The sequence below is a fragment of the Herpailurus yagouaroundi genome, unplaced genomic scaffold, assembly GCF_014898765.1.
Source record: "Herpailurus yagouaroundi ecotype Mexico unplaced genomic scaffold, PumYag 77, whole genome shotgun sequence".
NCBI lineage: Eukaryota > Metazoa > Chordata > Mammalia > Carnivora > Felidae > Herpailurus > Herpailurus yagouaroundi.
This window is the reverse complement of record NW_024412388.1, coordinates 101105303-101120677: the sequence shown is the minus strand read 5'-3', so window position 1 is coordinate 101120677 and position 15375 is coordinate 101105303.

Sequence of the window (15375 nt, the reverse complement as noted above, 5' to 3'; positions counted from 1 at the left end):
TGGTCATTTGCTTCATTAGTTCTGGTGTTGGCTTGGGTGAGATGATACCTGTCATTTCAGACTGTGAATATCTCCCTTCCTTAGTTCATCTCTTTGATGTCCAGTGTCGCATTTCCCCAAGGGTGTTCTGTAGGATGGAACGCTAGCCCTAGGGATGCTCCTTAATGAAGGACTTAATGATGTACCAATGGACATCAGCAACTTAAAGGCCCTGGGAAATTTCAAAGTAAAGAAATCTGTGTAACTTATCCCCACCCCCCCCCCCCCTTAAGATTTAAGATGCACATTGACATCACGTTTAGGAACTGCTGATTTAACTAACATCTTCCCTCTAGGTCATTACAGTAGAGTAGATGTCATGACTGTCTTGGTGTGAGCATATCTGAAATGCAATAATGTTATCTTTAACATTATTAACAGGAAGTCCCACCTCCTGGGTGTAGCTTTTTGTGAATTGAAAAGTGGTTGTTTGGAAATTACAGTTTGATTTTATTATTAGGCCCCATCGTATTACTCCTTTCCCTGAACTCTCAATGGCTATAAAGATTCCCTTCAATTGACCAGAAGAGGGAAGCAGAGGACCTGGGATGGCATCTCAGACCCCTGTGGTGACTTGGGAACAGACCTAAGATAAGGCAGCTACAGTCTAGGAGCTTGCCTCAAAAACAACATCTCCCAAGCAGAGAGACCCATTCACATTTCAACCACATCATCTGCAGAACATGAGGTACCATTGTGGGAGGCCATCATCTCAAACCAGTATGAATTTCCCAGAGCCAACACAAGAAACAGGTTGGGGAGCACCTAGAGACCCATCAGGAAAAGACTGATGGAGACAGCAGAAAACAGTGAGGCATGGCCCGCAAAGAGGCCAACCTGGGATCACAGTAATAATTCTCAAGAGCTGGGGCCTCTTCACAGTTGTGTGTTTGCTCCCTCTAATCCCTATGAATGGCCACTGCTCAGCTGGGCTCAGAGCCCAGCAGTCATTGGCCAAGACATTAGCCACAGATGGTCACAAAATGGCAAATCTATTATCACCTATGCTGTTTGTTCTGGGTGACATGGTATTCATTTGGAGGTAGTATTGGGGTTGAGCCCAAGGTTCCTAACACCAGATCCATTTTTCCCAGAGCTATGTGCCCTTACCCATGGGGTCCACAAGAGATATATGCTCAGAGGACAGGGTCAGGGAAACGCATGCATTTTCTTTTGTGGTATTTTGGCCTCAAACACCATGCTAGGCCATTGAGAAGCTGAGAGTAACCACTGAAGGATTCTTTTTCCCCAGTCTAAAGGCAAAACTCTACATTAAAAGTAGACCAAATGACTTTTCCCTTAAGTTTATATACCTCCTTATTTATACCTTTCTTTGACTTCTAGATTTTAACTTTCTGATGGCAAGAAAAGATGAATCCAAGGAAAAGCATGTCAAGGAAAAGAGAAAGAAATGAGTTTCTTCTAAAGATCTGGAATATAGATGGTGTAAGTTACTGACTACAACCCATCTTGGCACACCAGAGGTACAAAAGAGAAATTCCCAAGACGTGCATTCAAGAGAATGATGTAGCCAATAAAATACCTATGAACTTGACTCATCCTCATTACCCTTTTTATCACTCTCTGCCTTGGATGTGTGGGAGGGGATTAATGGAGGGGGAGTGAGGTAAGGAAAATGGAGTGAGAAACACAGAGGAAGCCATTTTCTCCTTCTCCTCTCTCCTCCCACCTGCCTCCTCTTCTCCTTCTTTCTACCCTATTCCTACCTGTCAAAGTCCCTAATTATAAACTTGAGGATCATTGTGTTGAAATGTCAGCACCCATGCTGTGTTCTCTTGTACTTTCTGCTCGCTATCTCTTGGTGGTTCTGTAAGAATGAGAATTACTTGATGCTTGGTGGTACTTGATGATGTTACCTCTTTTCTCCCCCCAACCTAGAGAACCCAGAAATACATGAGCCCGCCCTTTCTGCATCTGTTCTTGCCATCAGTTTCCCAAGTGACTTCTGGGCAAGACAAGGAACAGCAGCAAATACAATCAATAGCTGAGCCAGCACCTGATAATTGTCAGTGCAGGGTTTTCTGTTAAAAGATCGGCTTGAGTACATGGTTTAAGCTTTAATGTCTATGTGGGATCTTTTACTTCTCTTCAGTTTGAAATCTTAGGCATGTTGGCAGATAGAGAGATCCACGCCCTAAAAGGAGAACTAAATCACTTTCCCTCCTAGCACCGTGTTGAGGAAGAAATAAGAGATCTTAATGTCTGCTTATCGTGGGAAGATAGGACACAGAAAGTGTAAGAACAGAGCTGGGGTGGTGACATTTCAACATGGTGGCCCTGCCTGCTAATAACTGGGATTCAGTCAGAATCCTGGACTGTGACCAATCAGTGTACAAATATTCTTCCCTCAAGTTGGGGAGATTGGGGAGAGCTAAGGGGGTATGAACAGAGACAGAATCTCTTTCATATACAGAGAGGAAATTTCCTGTACAGTTTTTAATGTCTGAAAAGAAGTCATTATAGATTTTTGAATCCTCAGAAGGGAACCAATATCTATTGAACATCTATTATGGCTTACATGGTGCTAGGCAATTTTCCTCGGAGTATCCATCAGCTATCTTTGTTTGCAAGTAACAAAAACAAAGCTTACCTATTTAAGGAGAAGAGGAATTTATGTAAAGGATATTGGGTAATTCATAGAATTGCCAGTCAGAATGGGGAACCAGGCTCATATACTCAGTAGCCAAAATCAATTCCAAAACTCGAACTATCTCATCTTTGGCTAGGGGAGTTCTATTCAAGTTAGTTCCCGAGTCCTTTGAAATGATAACTTTAATAACTTCCTTTCTACCTGGGATGACAAGATATTGTATGCCCAGCTTGTACATTTCCCTTGTCAGGCCTGGAATCAGACATTCCCTAAGGAGTTCTGGTGCATTTTAATAGGAAATGGTATTTAGAGACTGTAATCTGGGCCCTAATGGTCTCATTGCTAGTGGTTTGGTCTTCGTTTCTAGACTTGTCAGAAGCAAATGGATATAGTATGCATATTTGTGCAACATATATATTACAGTATATATAATATATTTAAATGACATTAATTATGAATTATTATGAATATAAAATACACCATGAGCTCATACTGATAGTTTCATTCAAATTCAGGACCACAGAGTTTTTATTTAGCCTTATTTATCTTATGCCATGTGTCCTTTCTCCCATATCATAAATTTCAGTTCTCAGTGGTACCTGTTATGGACTGAATTGTTTCCTTTTCAAATGCGTATGTTGAAGCTCTAACCCTAGTGTGATATACTTGGAGATAAGATCTTTAGGGATATAATTAAGGTTAGACGAGGTCGCAAAAGTGGCATCTTAATCTGATAGGACTGGTGTCTTTATAAGAAGAGTAAGACGTAGAAGATTCTTTCTTCCTCTCCCTGTCTCTCTGTCTCTGTCTCTCTCTATCTCTCTCTTCATGTACCCAGAGTAGAGGCCATGTAAGGACCTAGAAAGATGGCAGCTGTCCCCAAGCTAGGAAGAGACCTCACCAGAAACCAACCTTACTGGCACTTTGATTTTGGACTTCTCAGGAAAATAAATTTCTATTGTGAAGCAACCTAGGCTATGGTATTTTGTTATGACAGCCCTAGAAGACTAATATAGTACCATAATAACTCATTTGCTTTATCTTACAAAGCACATAAAATAATACCACTGCTACCACTAATATGATTATTGTAAATAGTTTTAAAATTCTTTATGGGACGCTGGGTGGCTCAGTCAGTTAAGTGTCTGACTTCGGCTCAGGTCACGATCTCACGGTTAATGAGTTCAAGTCCCGCATCAGGCTCTGTGCTGATGGCTCAGAGTCTGAAGCCTGCTTTGGATTCTGTGTCTCTCTCTCTCTGTCCCTCCCCTGCTCGTGCTCTGTCTCTCCCTCAAAATAAATAAACATTAAAAAAACTTTTTATTAATTTTTTTACATAACTTTTTGTCCTTAGTGACTAGTCAAAGTCACTCTGACCAGTTTCTTTCCATGTGGTTATGCCACCATTTAAATACAAGTTAGAATTGTTTTCTTTTACTTTTCACTCTTAGAGGTTGCTTTTTAAATTTTTAAATTTGTTTCATAATTATGTAAAATATTACAAGATTCTAAAGTCAAATCTGCAAAGCATGTTTTATTTATAGATTTCTATCATTAACATCCATATGCCCAATTACAACTCTATTTTTTTCAAAAGATTTAGAATATATTTAGGTGGACATATAGCAAACTCTGCCACACCAGTAATTTGTGTTTTCTTTCTGATTACTTCTAATTTTTTTTCTTTGGTGTCTTATAATTTATCAAAATGTGTTTATTTGTATATTTTTCATCACATTGAATATTTAGCATGCTTCTTGAATCTAAGATTTATGTTTTTATCAATTCTGAAAACTTCACCATAATTTTCTCTTCAAATAATTCTTTGTCATTTTCTTTAATCCTTCCTTTTGGAACTAAATTGGTCATTCTTAGTGTGTCTTTCCTGACCCTTAACTTCTGTTTTATATTTTCTATACCTTTTTTATACTTTCTATACCTTCATCGCTTTGTGTTACATTCTGGTTCATTTTCTCAGATTTATCTTACTTCCTCAATTATGTTTAAAATCAATTAAATTATTTAATTTTTCCTTTGAATTTTAATTCCAATTACTAGATCTCCCTTTTATAGAAGTTCTGTAAAAATCTACCTCCTTTCATCTCTTAATCATTTAGAAATACATACTTTATACAACTTCAGGTTGTACTTTTGCCTAAAATTTGCAAGATTGTTTTCCTACTATTTATTTAGTTTGTTGACTTTCCTAAGTAATGGATGGCTTTGTCATATATTAATTTTCTTTTTTTGTCACATGGCAATTTTGTATTGTAAGCTGATCTTTAATAACGATATTTTCCCCCTTTGAGCTTTCTTTGTGCTCTGGATCAGAGGTTGGCATGATTTTTCTAGAGCAGAGACAGACAGTGCATATAGGAGCCTCCCCTTATCCACAGAGTATACGTTCCAAGCACCCCAGTGGATGACTGAAACCATTGGTAGTGATGACCCCTACACACACTGTTTTTTTCCTATACATACATGCATACCTATAATGAAGTTTAATTTATCAATTAGGCATAGTAAAGGATTAGCAACAGTAACTAATAATGAAATAGAACAATTAGAGTAAACACTGTCATGAAAGATATGTGCATGTGGTCTTTCCGTCTCGCTTTCCAAATACTTTACTCACTGCATTCACCCTTCTTCTTATGATGATGTGAGATGATAAAATGCCTACTGATGAGATGAAATGAGGTGAATGGCACAGCCATTGTGACGTAGGATTAGGCTGCTATTGACCTTCTGAATACCTCTGATGGATCATCCGCTTCCAGACCGTGATTAACTGTGGGTAACTGAAACCATGAAAGTGAAACCACAGATAAGGGGGGAACTGTATTTTAGTCTTCATAGGTCACATAGAGTCATACAGTCTCTATTTCTCCTTCTCCTTCTCCTCGTTCTCCTCCTCCTTCTTTTTCTTCTTCCCTTTGATAATGCAATAACTATTCGTAACAAACAAGTCATACAAAAACAGGATCTGGGCATTATTTGGCCCCTAAACCTTAGTGTGCCAGCTCCCACAATTGATTTGTATCATACATTATGTTGAAAAAGTATGCTTCTATCTGCTGAGGGCCCCAGGGATTTGCTAGTCAGAACAGGTTTACCTTAATTTCTTGACTTGGGGATGCCCACACCCCCTGGGCAGCATACATCTGGGCTCCACGCTCAGGCAAAGCACACTCATGCAAAGCCTCCATATTTTGGTTTCGACAGGAAGAATTTTTCCTCTAATGAGAGTTCTAGGCAGATTCAAATTTCCTCATCACTTTTCTGATCCAGGGAATGAAATGTTTCTTGTTTCTAATTCACTGGTCAGGGAGGCGGGCCCTCACCCTTTAAGGTTCCAATCTCAGGCGTTGATCTTAGTCATGGCCTCCCATCTAATGCAGGACCCAAACCATATATCTTCTCCCTTAATGAACCAAAAAAATGCTGATTTTTTTTTTACCATTAGAGCTAATATCAGGACTTAATATGTCTCACCCCCCCCCCCCCCTCTCCTAAGGCGGCACTACATTAGCTTATAATTCCGGCTTTAAATTCCTTCATTGTTTAGGTACCTAGTTTTTTCTTTCTTTGGAACCCTACTATTATTTTATTCATTTTTTTAACGTTTATTCATTTTTGAGAGACAGAGAGAGACAGAGCACAAGTGGGGGAGAGACAGAGAGAGGGAGACACAGAATCCGAAGCAAGTTCCCGGGTCTGAGCTGTCAGCACAGAGCCCGACGGCGGGGATCTAACGAACGCACAAACCGTGAGATTGTGAACTGAGCTGAAGTCAGAGGCTTAACTGACTGAGCCACCCAGGCACCCGGCAGAGCCCTGCTATTATTTTAATTGTACGTGTCATATATTATCTACCATTTCTCCATGTTGGGTGAAGCAAGAGGTCCAAGTTAGCTTTTTCTTCCAAGATGCCAGTAATTCTTAATCAGAAAAAGTGTTGAATTTTAACAAAAGCCTTCATTCATCCCCTGTGATTATAAACTAGGTCTTACTCACTGAAAAAGATATGCCATGTTATATTAACTTTTTTTTTTCTAATTCTAAATTATCCTTGCATTTCTGCAATAAAGATTTTTTGGTCGCGATGCATGAGCCATTTTAACATACTATGAATTCATTCAATTTAGTAGGTTTATGAATCCAGATGCATAAATAAAATGGCTCTAAAGTTTGATATGCCTTTCTTTCTGGTTAACTTTTTTTGGGGGAGAGGAGGGGTTAAGATTTTATATTAAAGTTGTCTTAGTTCTGTTAAAAATTGGGTAACTTTATATTTACTTTTATATTTTTGTTTTTAAACAATTTTTGATTAGATGCTTATCTTTTTACTCTTCCTCCAAAATAATAAATCTTGGATTTTAAAAAATAAATCTTGCTCTTTTTTGTTTTTGTTTATGCATTTTTGTTACTATTTTTATTTTTTCTTTCCTTTTTAAAGAAATTTTTTACCCTTCTTCTAACTTCTTGAATTGAAATCAGTAATTCAATTATTTTCATTCTTTCTTCACTTATGAGAAAATTTAGAGTGATCAGTTTTGTATTTTCTGCATCCAAGTCTCTAACTTTGATACATAGTGTTAGGTTGTCTCACTGCTGGAATGTTCTTTCCCACATCTTCACATGATGAAATCTTCCTGACCTTCAGATCTCAAAGGCCATCTCAGAGAGGCCGTTCCAACTAAAAGTATCCCTACCCTCATGCCAGTCACATTATTTTGTTTTATCTTTATTAGATAAGCAAAGTGTTAAGTTTCTTGAGTGTTAAGACTATAAGAACAGAGTTTGTCTTTTCAGTGCTTTATATTCTGCTGTTGAAATAATGTCTAGCATCCAGTAGGCTCTCAATAAGTATTTATTGTATAAATTCATAAAATGTGTTCTCACTTCATTATTTAAAAATAGCCTAATATAATGTTATATCTCAACTATACCTCAATTAAAATTAATTTTTTTATTTTAAAATTATTATTACATTATTAAAAATTAACTTTTAAATTTAATTTTAAAGTAATCTTTATTTCATTTTATAGTAACTGGAAGTTTGCTCTCTACATCAAGTGGATGGTTTATTTGCTTGTTTAATTTCTTGTTTTATTACTTTCTTATATGATAAAATGGCTAGAAACTTATTGAGTTTTATGCTTTGAAACTTATTGAGTTCTGGGGTGCCTGGATGGCTCAGTTGGTAAGCGTCCGACTTCGGCTCAGGTCATGATCTCACAGTTTGTGGGTTCGAGCCCCGTGTTGGGCTCTGTGCTGACAGCTCAGAGCCTGGAGCCTGCTTCGGATTCTGTGTCTCCCCCTCTCTCTGCCCCTCCCCTGCTCATGCTCTATTTCTCTCTGTCTCTCAATAGTAAATAAATGTTGAAAAAAATTTTTTTTGAAAAGAAACTTACTGAGTTCATCTTCGCATCTTATTTATGACCACTTTTACTAAATATTCCACAGAAGCATAAAAAGATGGTATATTTTCTCTTTGTAAAAGAAAAATTCTGTCTATGATCCAGGTTTTTTATGTTTTTGACAGTTTTTGTTTATTTCAGCTGTCAACATCTGAGATACGTGTGTTTAAAAGTCTCCTACAAATATTGTATTTCAAGTATTTTTTTCTTACATTTCTAACATACTTTGTTACTGTCACAGAAAGTTTCCAGCTGTTAGGTCTTTATTGTAGATTGTATCTTTGTTCAGCATACCACGTTTTTCTTTGACCCATTTAATGTTTTTCGACGTGAATTCTATTTGTCTGAAAGAAGCCACCCTCTGCTTTTGTGTGTTTGTTTGTGTTTGTCTGAAGAGAGAACCTGGGAAACTCTAGCCCTTGGACCCTGATGGCTCCCAGACCCCTTTCCTAACGTGCTACAAAAGGTTAAATTTGAAGGGCAATTTAACACACTGTATGTGTGAAATGCTTCTCTTGTAGGAAAAGAGAGCATATATCGGCGAATTCTCCAGGAGTGCTGAAATTACAACTCTACCGGAGCCAGAAATTGCATACCTGTCAACCAGCTTAGCAATGTCCTCCCTTTGATGTCTCCAGATCCCCAGACTGGCTTTCTGGGACAAGAATGGCACCCTCCCCACTGCTCCTGACAGTCTAAGGAGCAAAAGGCTAGTACAGGGTGGATGGACCACCAAGGAGCAAAAGGCTAGTACAGGGTGGATGGACCACCACGTCTCACGGAAAGCACATTGTTTCCAAGGGAATCTGGGAGACATTGCAAAGTCTGTACCTTTAGTAAGGATGACACCTTGCTTGCCTAGGACAATGGAGAAAAAAATAAATATTATTAATGTCACTAACAAGGAACTACTCAGTCTTTCCAAAGGCCGTTTGCATTGGGTCCTGGCAACATGGCAGCCTCACATTGCTTCTAAAGTTGGCACAGCGGGGATCCCCAACCGACAACTTTGTGATGTGAATACTAGCACTTGTTGGAAGTCTTTCGTCTAGCAAAAATGCCAAACTGGTGTCCCTCTTGGTCAGAAGATGAAACTCTTCGTGCCCCAAATGTTAAATAATGACACTCATTTCTTTGAAAACAGTGATTTTAGTATGGAACGATTTATGAAATAAATGTATTATCGGCTATTAAAAAAAAAAAGGGGGGGGTTGTCTCCAAAGTGGTTGTACTGGGGATTCGCCGTGGACTGTGTGATTGCCTCTTTTGTGAAGGTGTCCCTGGCGCGGACTGTGATTGGTGACAGCCAGGTTCCTAAGCATAGCTCAGAGAGCAGGGAATGTAAGGGGTAAGGTGTTTGAAGGCCCCTCGTGTCTATTTGCATGAAACCCCCTTGCTTAGTCTGGTTAGCAGTGGTTGGCCCCCTCATCCACTCCCCCCTAAACCTGGTGTTGCTACTGAGACGCGGGAGTGCACGATGCTTGAGAAAGGTCATGACGAAGGCATGAACTGAAGACAGCAAGGCAGAGCCCTGCAAGATCATTATTCTCCACCAAACAAAACCAGAAATCATGATCAGGTCTGGCTTCACGGCATCTGGATACGGCAGCCACATAAGAAATATAGCAATGATGTGGCAGCAGAACCCTGGCCCAATGGCAGGAGAACTGTGCATGAGTCCCTGTCACTGTCCCCGCCTTGCCATATGCCACTTATCACGGTGTGAAAACTGGGCATGAGCAGAGCACAGAGCAGCACCTCACTCCTCAAGAGCCTTCTGCAAGTAGATGAGAAAAATGTGCTAGTTTGTGAAGTGTGGGGAGCTGTTGGGAAGCAAAATACAGTTTAAAAAAAAAAAAAGACAGGAAAGTACAACTGAGCTGTAGTGAAAACTGTGATCTGCCACCAGCTGCCCCTTTCTTTTCAAGGAAGAGCTGGCTGGCTGTCCCAGCTGCTGGGAAAACTGTTAGCAGTTGACCCTCCACGACCCCCCGCTACAGAGAGCCTCCCCATCCAGGAGAGTCCCTGTCTCAGGGTGACCCACATCCCAAGACTGATCAATAGGGGATATAAAGTTCTTCTCGTTTTGCTCCAACCCAGGAAACCTTGAAGGTCCATCCAGAACTTCCGGAAGAATCTTCTGAGGCCTTCACTGAGACCGCATAGCCAGACTGCTCTCAGGGGGAGCCCAGCTCCCACCTGAGCCATGCAAAGCAGTAGGGATTTTTTTTTTTTTTCTCCATTACTCTTTCTTCAGAAATTTAAGCATATCCTAAGGATAGGTACACCTGACTTGAAGAAAAACCCATTTTTGAAACAGTGATTTGGTGTTTTGTTTTGTTTTGTTTTTTAAGATTCAAACTGAAGGGACATGTTAACAATAGCTACCATTAATTTGGCATTTAATATGTATCAGATCCTGCGAAGTGCTTTCTATCCATTAGCTCATTTGATTCTCAGAATAATCTACCGAGGTAGATACTAATATTAGTTTGTTTTTTTTTTTTTTTTATAGCTGTGGGGGAGCAAGGCTTAGAAAGTTTCAGTAATCTGCCCAAGTTCACATCTAGGAAGTGGTGGGATAAGACCTGATACCCAATTCTGTCTGACCCCAAAAAACTGGCTAATCAGCAAACACACAACACCATCTCTTGAAACTATGGTACAGCAGGATTCCCTGTAGTTCCTGTAAATAATAAATTCCTTTGTGGCACTAAGAGAATTGCGTTTGCAAAAAAAAAAAAAAAAAAAAACCAAAAAAACCAAAAACAAAACTGGGCTAGGGGAGGAGATATACCATGTTTTCTAGAAAAAAAAGGACACTAGGCATTGCATAAATATTAAACCTTTTCTCTTGGTCTATTTCTTCCACGTCCATGAAAAGAACTGGAAATAGAATAAGAAGCATTTCTCAATATTTCAATACACGAGAAATGTATAAACTATTCAGGACAGTAGCGTCCACAGAACAATGCATCTTGAAAATAGGCCTTATCTGTTGTCCAAGAGGTGGGGGCTCTCTGCAATTTCTATGACCTCTTTGGTCTATGCAGAGAGTGTTGGGCAAAAATAACTTTCCGTGCACTTTTTTTTTAACCTCTTCAAAAGAGAGGTCATTCTATCAAGGCCATTTTCAATGCTTCAGTCCCTCCTGCTGAGCCCTGTGCCTATCCTCCACTAAGGGCTGTGCCCTTTGAAGACCCGCTTGCTTTTGCCGCTGTTGTGTTCCCGGAAGACCCCATCTCTGACCCTTCAGTAAGCAGAAGCAGATCCCCACAAGAGCACCGAGGCCCCCTTAAACCAAGCCGCATGGCCAGGTTAGCATCTCTCGTTCTCGGGTCCTTCCCAACCGTGCTGGGAATGTAACCCCCAGAGCACAGCGTTCCAAAGAACCTTCACCCCCCTTTAAGCCTTCATGTTCCCCAGCAGCCACCGCAGGCCAGATCTCAATCTCACCCACATCATTCACGTATGCCTGACTGGCTGAGACAAAACAGAACAAAATTCTCTCAGGTCACAGGCCACGTGCTTGTATCAGATAATCTGAGCTGTCCCTGGAAGAACATTCATCTCCTAGACCAGGCACCCCTGGCCTCGTATCCGAGGCCAGGCGTCCCTCTGTGCATGCTCGCAGCCCCTGACCAGTGCCTGGCACCTTCCAAGACCCTCCAGAGTGGTTTGAGCTGCCTGCCGCGCCCATTCCTTCCGTTCGTCCAGTCCCTCAGGATAGGTCAGTGCACTGTGTTACCCCAACACAGAGTGCTCAGCAGAGATGGTTCAGTTGTAAAGGATGCTGCTCCGGAAACTAGCTGTGAGGGATGATGAGAGCTGACGCTGCTTTAGAGCTTTCTGGGTGGAGCTCTGACTAAGGACCTTCAGGTCTTCATGATTTAGTGTTATAATAATGGCAGTGCTAACTTTTATTGAGTATTGATTATGTGCCTGGCAGCATTCTAAGTGCTTCAGCTACATTATGTCACTTAATCTTCCCGAGAACGCTATGAGATAAGACCAATGCTATCCTTGCCTTACGGATGAGGAAACTGAAGGTGGGAGTGGTGCCTCGACCAAGGTCACAGAGAGGGGCTGAGCCAGGATCCACTCTGGTCTGTCTGACTTTAGTGTCTGCTTTTGATCCACTGCTATGCTGCAGGTGTCTTATAGACAGCCCATGGGCTGGGCTGTGTTTAGCCTGCCAATGTTTTAAAAGACATTTAAAAATGTAAGCCAGGGGCGCCTGGGTGGCTGAGCCGGTTAAACATCCGACTTTGGCTCAGGTCATGATCTCACAGTTCGTGGGTTTGAGCCCTGCGTTGGGCTCTGTGCTGATGGCTTGGAGCCTGGAGCCTGCTTCAGATTCTGTGTCTCCCTCTCTCTCTGCCCCTCCCCCCCTTGTTCTCTCTCTCTCTCTCTCTCTCTCTCTCTGTCTCAAAAAAAAAAAAAAACAAAAAATGAATAAACATTAAAAAAATTTTTTTTAATGTAAGCCAGTATTTAAAATGCAAGAGATTTCACTTATAAACACATATAAAATTCTGTCTCTTTAAAAATAGGTCTGGCAAGATTGGGCCCTCAGTTCCAAAGGCTTTCCTCTACTGGAGGTGAGTATTAGGTGCCTCCTTAGATGAGGCCTGTGCCCCTCAGTGTTCATAGAACCCAGTACAGCAGGCCAACTCCATGGTCACACCTGCATGACCTCCATGTGCTTCTGAATTGCCCAGTCCTGCTAGAGAGTCCTCTCGTCCATGACTTTGGGGTGGTAGGTGCATCCCTGAGCGATACCACCCTGGAAACAGAATTTGGGGCTAACGTTTGTGTCTCTGGCTGGTTAGGAACACAGAGCACAAGTGTAAGCTGGTGATGGTCTGGAGCAATAAGACAGGTAACTAGAGTTCAGGGTTCACCCCAAAGTCACTTTCTCTCTGAGGAGTGAACGGAAAATGCTGGGAAGTGACGGCACACCAGGAATTTACTGAGTTCAGCGGCGAGCAACTTGGGTGAGCCATGCTGAGTCACTTCCCTGCACCAGGAGACTGAGGTTGGTAAGTTACAAGGCAGATGTCAGCACTGAGACTCTTCTGTGCCTCTGCTTGTAAGTCAGATTTTCACACAAGAGGACTGACTTTGGGAGCACACCTTCTGGAAGCGGACAAGTCTTTGTAAATTGCCCTCAGTAGCTACAAGTGAACAGGTAAGGAGCAAACAGCTCTGGCTGGCCAAGATTCAAAGCAGCTGAGACAGGGGGCCATGGCTTGGGGCACTGCCTCCATTTCAGGTGCCAAATGCCTTGACATTAGTTCAAGGGTCACGTCAAAGCTCAGTTCTTTATTTAGAAAACCATAATAACAACCACTGAACACAGTCCTTGCCAGGGCAAACATCTCAGCCCCAAACAATATCACTGAGAACTCTGGAAGAGAGAATTTCACAATCTTTCTGTGCATTCAGAGGAACCCATGGGAACCGTATTGCTTTCTACTCTCTCTCTTTAAAGCACAACAAAGTGAACCTGTTTCTCAAATTAGAGGAGCCATGAAAATAAATATCCAAAAGACTGCACTGAAAGAAATCAAGGTAGAAGTCAAGAAGTCAGGCACGGGTCCAAGAAAAGCCCTCATAATACATGTTTTCTATATTCTATTTCGTACATCTGTGGGTTTTGTAATTCCCTTGGGCCTGCCACCATCTGTGAGTGTAAGATTCTCTGGTGCCTTAGAGTAAGCCCTATTTTCTCTTTGGCAAAGGTGTTGTGTACCGCCTGAAGTTCAGTTGCTTGTGCGAACATTTGATCTCCAGCACGACTTCCCAGAATCCCCCAAGCCTGGGCAGGTTTGAGGGTGTGGGTGAGGGCCCATAGGAGAGATGCGGCCTACAGGAGAGAGCCAGATACCAACTGAGGCTCTTTGAAGCCCCTTTGTAGGGACCAAGTCGTCCTGGACTCGGCCTACTGGCTTGATCTTCCAGAACTTGCCTCTATATCCAGGGTTTGCTGACTTTGCAGCTTGTGCCAGAGCAGCGACTCTCCTAGAACAGGCACATTCTCAAACTTGAATGTGCATACATATCACCGTTAAATGCGTGTTTTGATTCGGTAGGTCTGGGGTGTAGGGTCAGCCATGCGCCCAGGGCAAACGGGCCAGGCTCCTCCTAGTGGCCTAGGTTCTCTAGAGACTGTGCTTGGTGCTTTTCCAGCAGCACATACTAGCGTTCAGGTGAGACCAGGTCGTATGGAGCACTGGGGCTACAGACTGGGGATGGGGGTGAGGGGGGCGGTGCATCAGGGAAGGTCCAGGAGGCAGCACACAGCTGGAGAGCTGAGGAGAAGCTCGCAGCCCCATTCCTTGCCTTGGGACTTAAGGGATCAGCTAAGGGCTGGTTATTTATTTCTAAGCCTCAGATTCTTTTTAGGACCAACTGATGACATTTCTGCCCCAAATCGGAAATGCTAGGGGTGGAAGAAACCTAAGGTCATCATGCATAATAACCCCCAACTCCTGCCCTTCAGACTCCTCTAGAGCTTTCTTGCCCTAAAGCCCACCAACAGCTGGGCACATCGGGGGCAATTACTCCCTGCCTCCTGAGCAGGAACTTTCTCTTTGAACTGAATGAAAGTGGATTTTTCTGTAGCTTTCTTCCATCTGTTGTCCCTTCCCTAGAGAATGGTGGCTCCCCATCCCCCCAAACCCCTTTCTCCAACCGATCTTGCTGGGTGCTCTTGGCAACTCATCTTCTCTTTCGGCGCCTGTACCTTCTCTGCCTGTTTGATAGAATTTCTGGCAACGCCAAATAAAATTCTTATGTGAGAGCACTTTGAACAAGTAAATTGGCCCTAGGATATAATGAGTCATGGTGGTTATTGGTTTGCTTAGCTGGCTAGTTCTAGCCCATGTCTACCTTCCAGCTCCAAACCCTACAAAAAAACCAGTGTCTTTCCTTTCCTCCTTTTTTTAAGTTTATTTATTTATTTTGAGAGAGAGAGAGAGAGAGAGAGAGAGAGCATGAGTGAGGGAGGGCAGAGGGGAGAGAGAGAGTTGTTTTGTTTTTGAGAGAGAGAGAGAGTGAGCATGAGCAGGAGAGGAGCTGAGGGAAGGAGAGAGAGAGAGAGAGAGAGAGAGAGAGAGAATCTTAAGCAGGCCGCACACTCAGCCTGGTGCCCAATGTGGGCCTCGATCTCATGACCCTGGGATCATAACCTGAGCCAAAATCAAGAGTCGGACACTCAATAGACTGAGCCACCCAGGGCTCAGTTCTTTCCTCCTTTTCCTCCTGGTTCTCCTTCTTTTTCTCCTCCCCCTCCTTTCT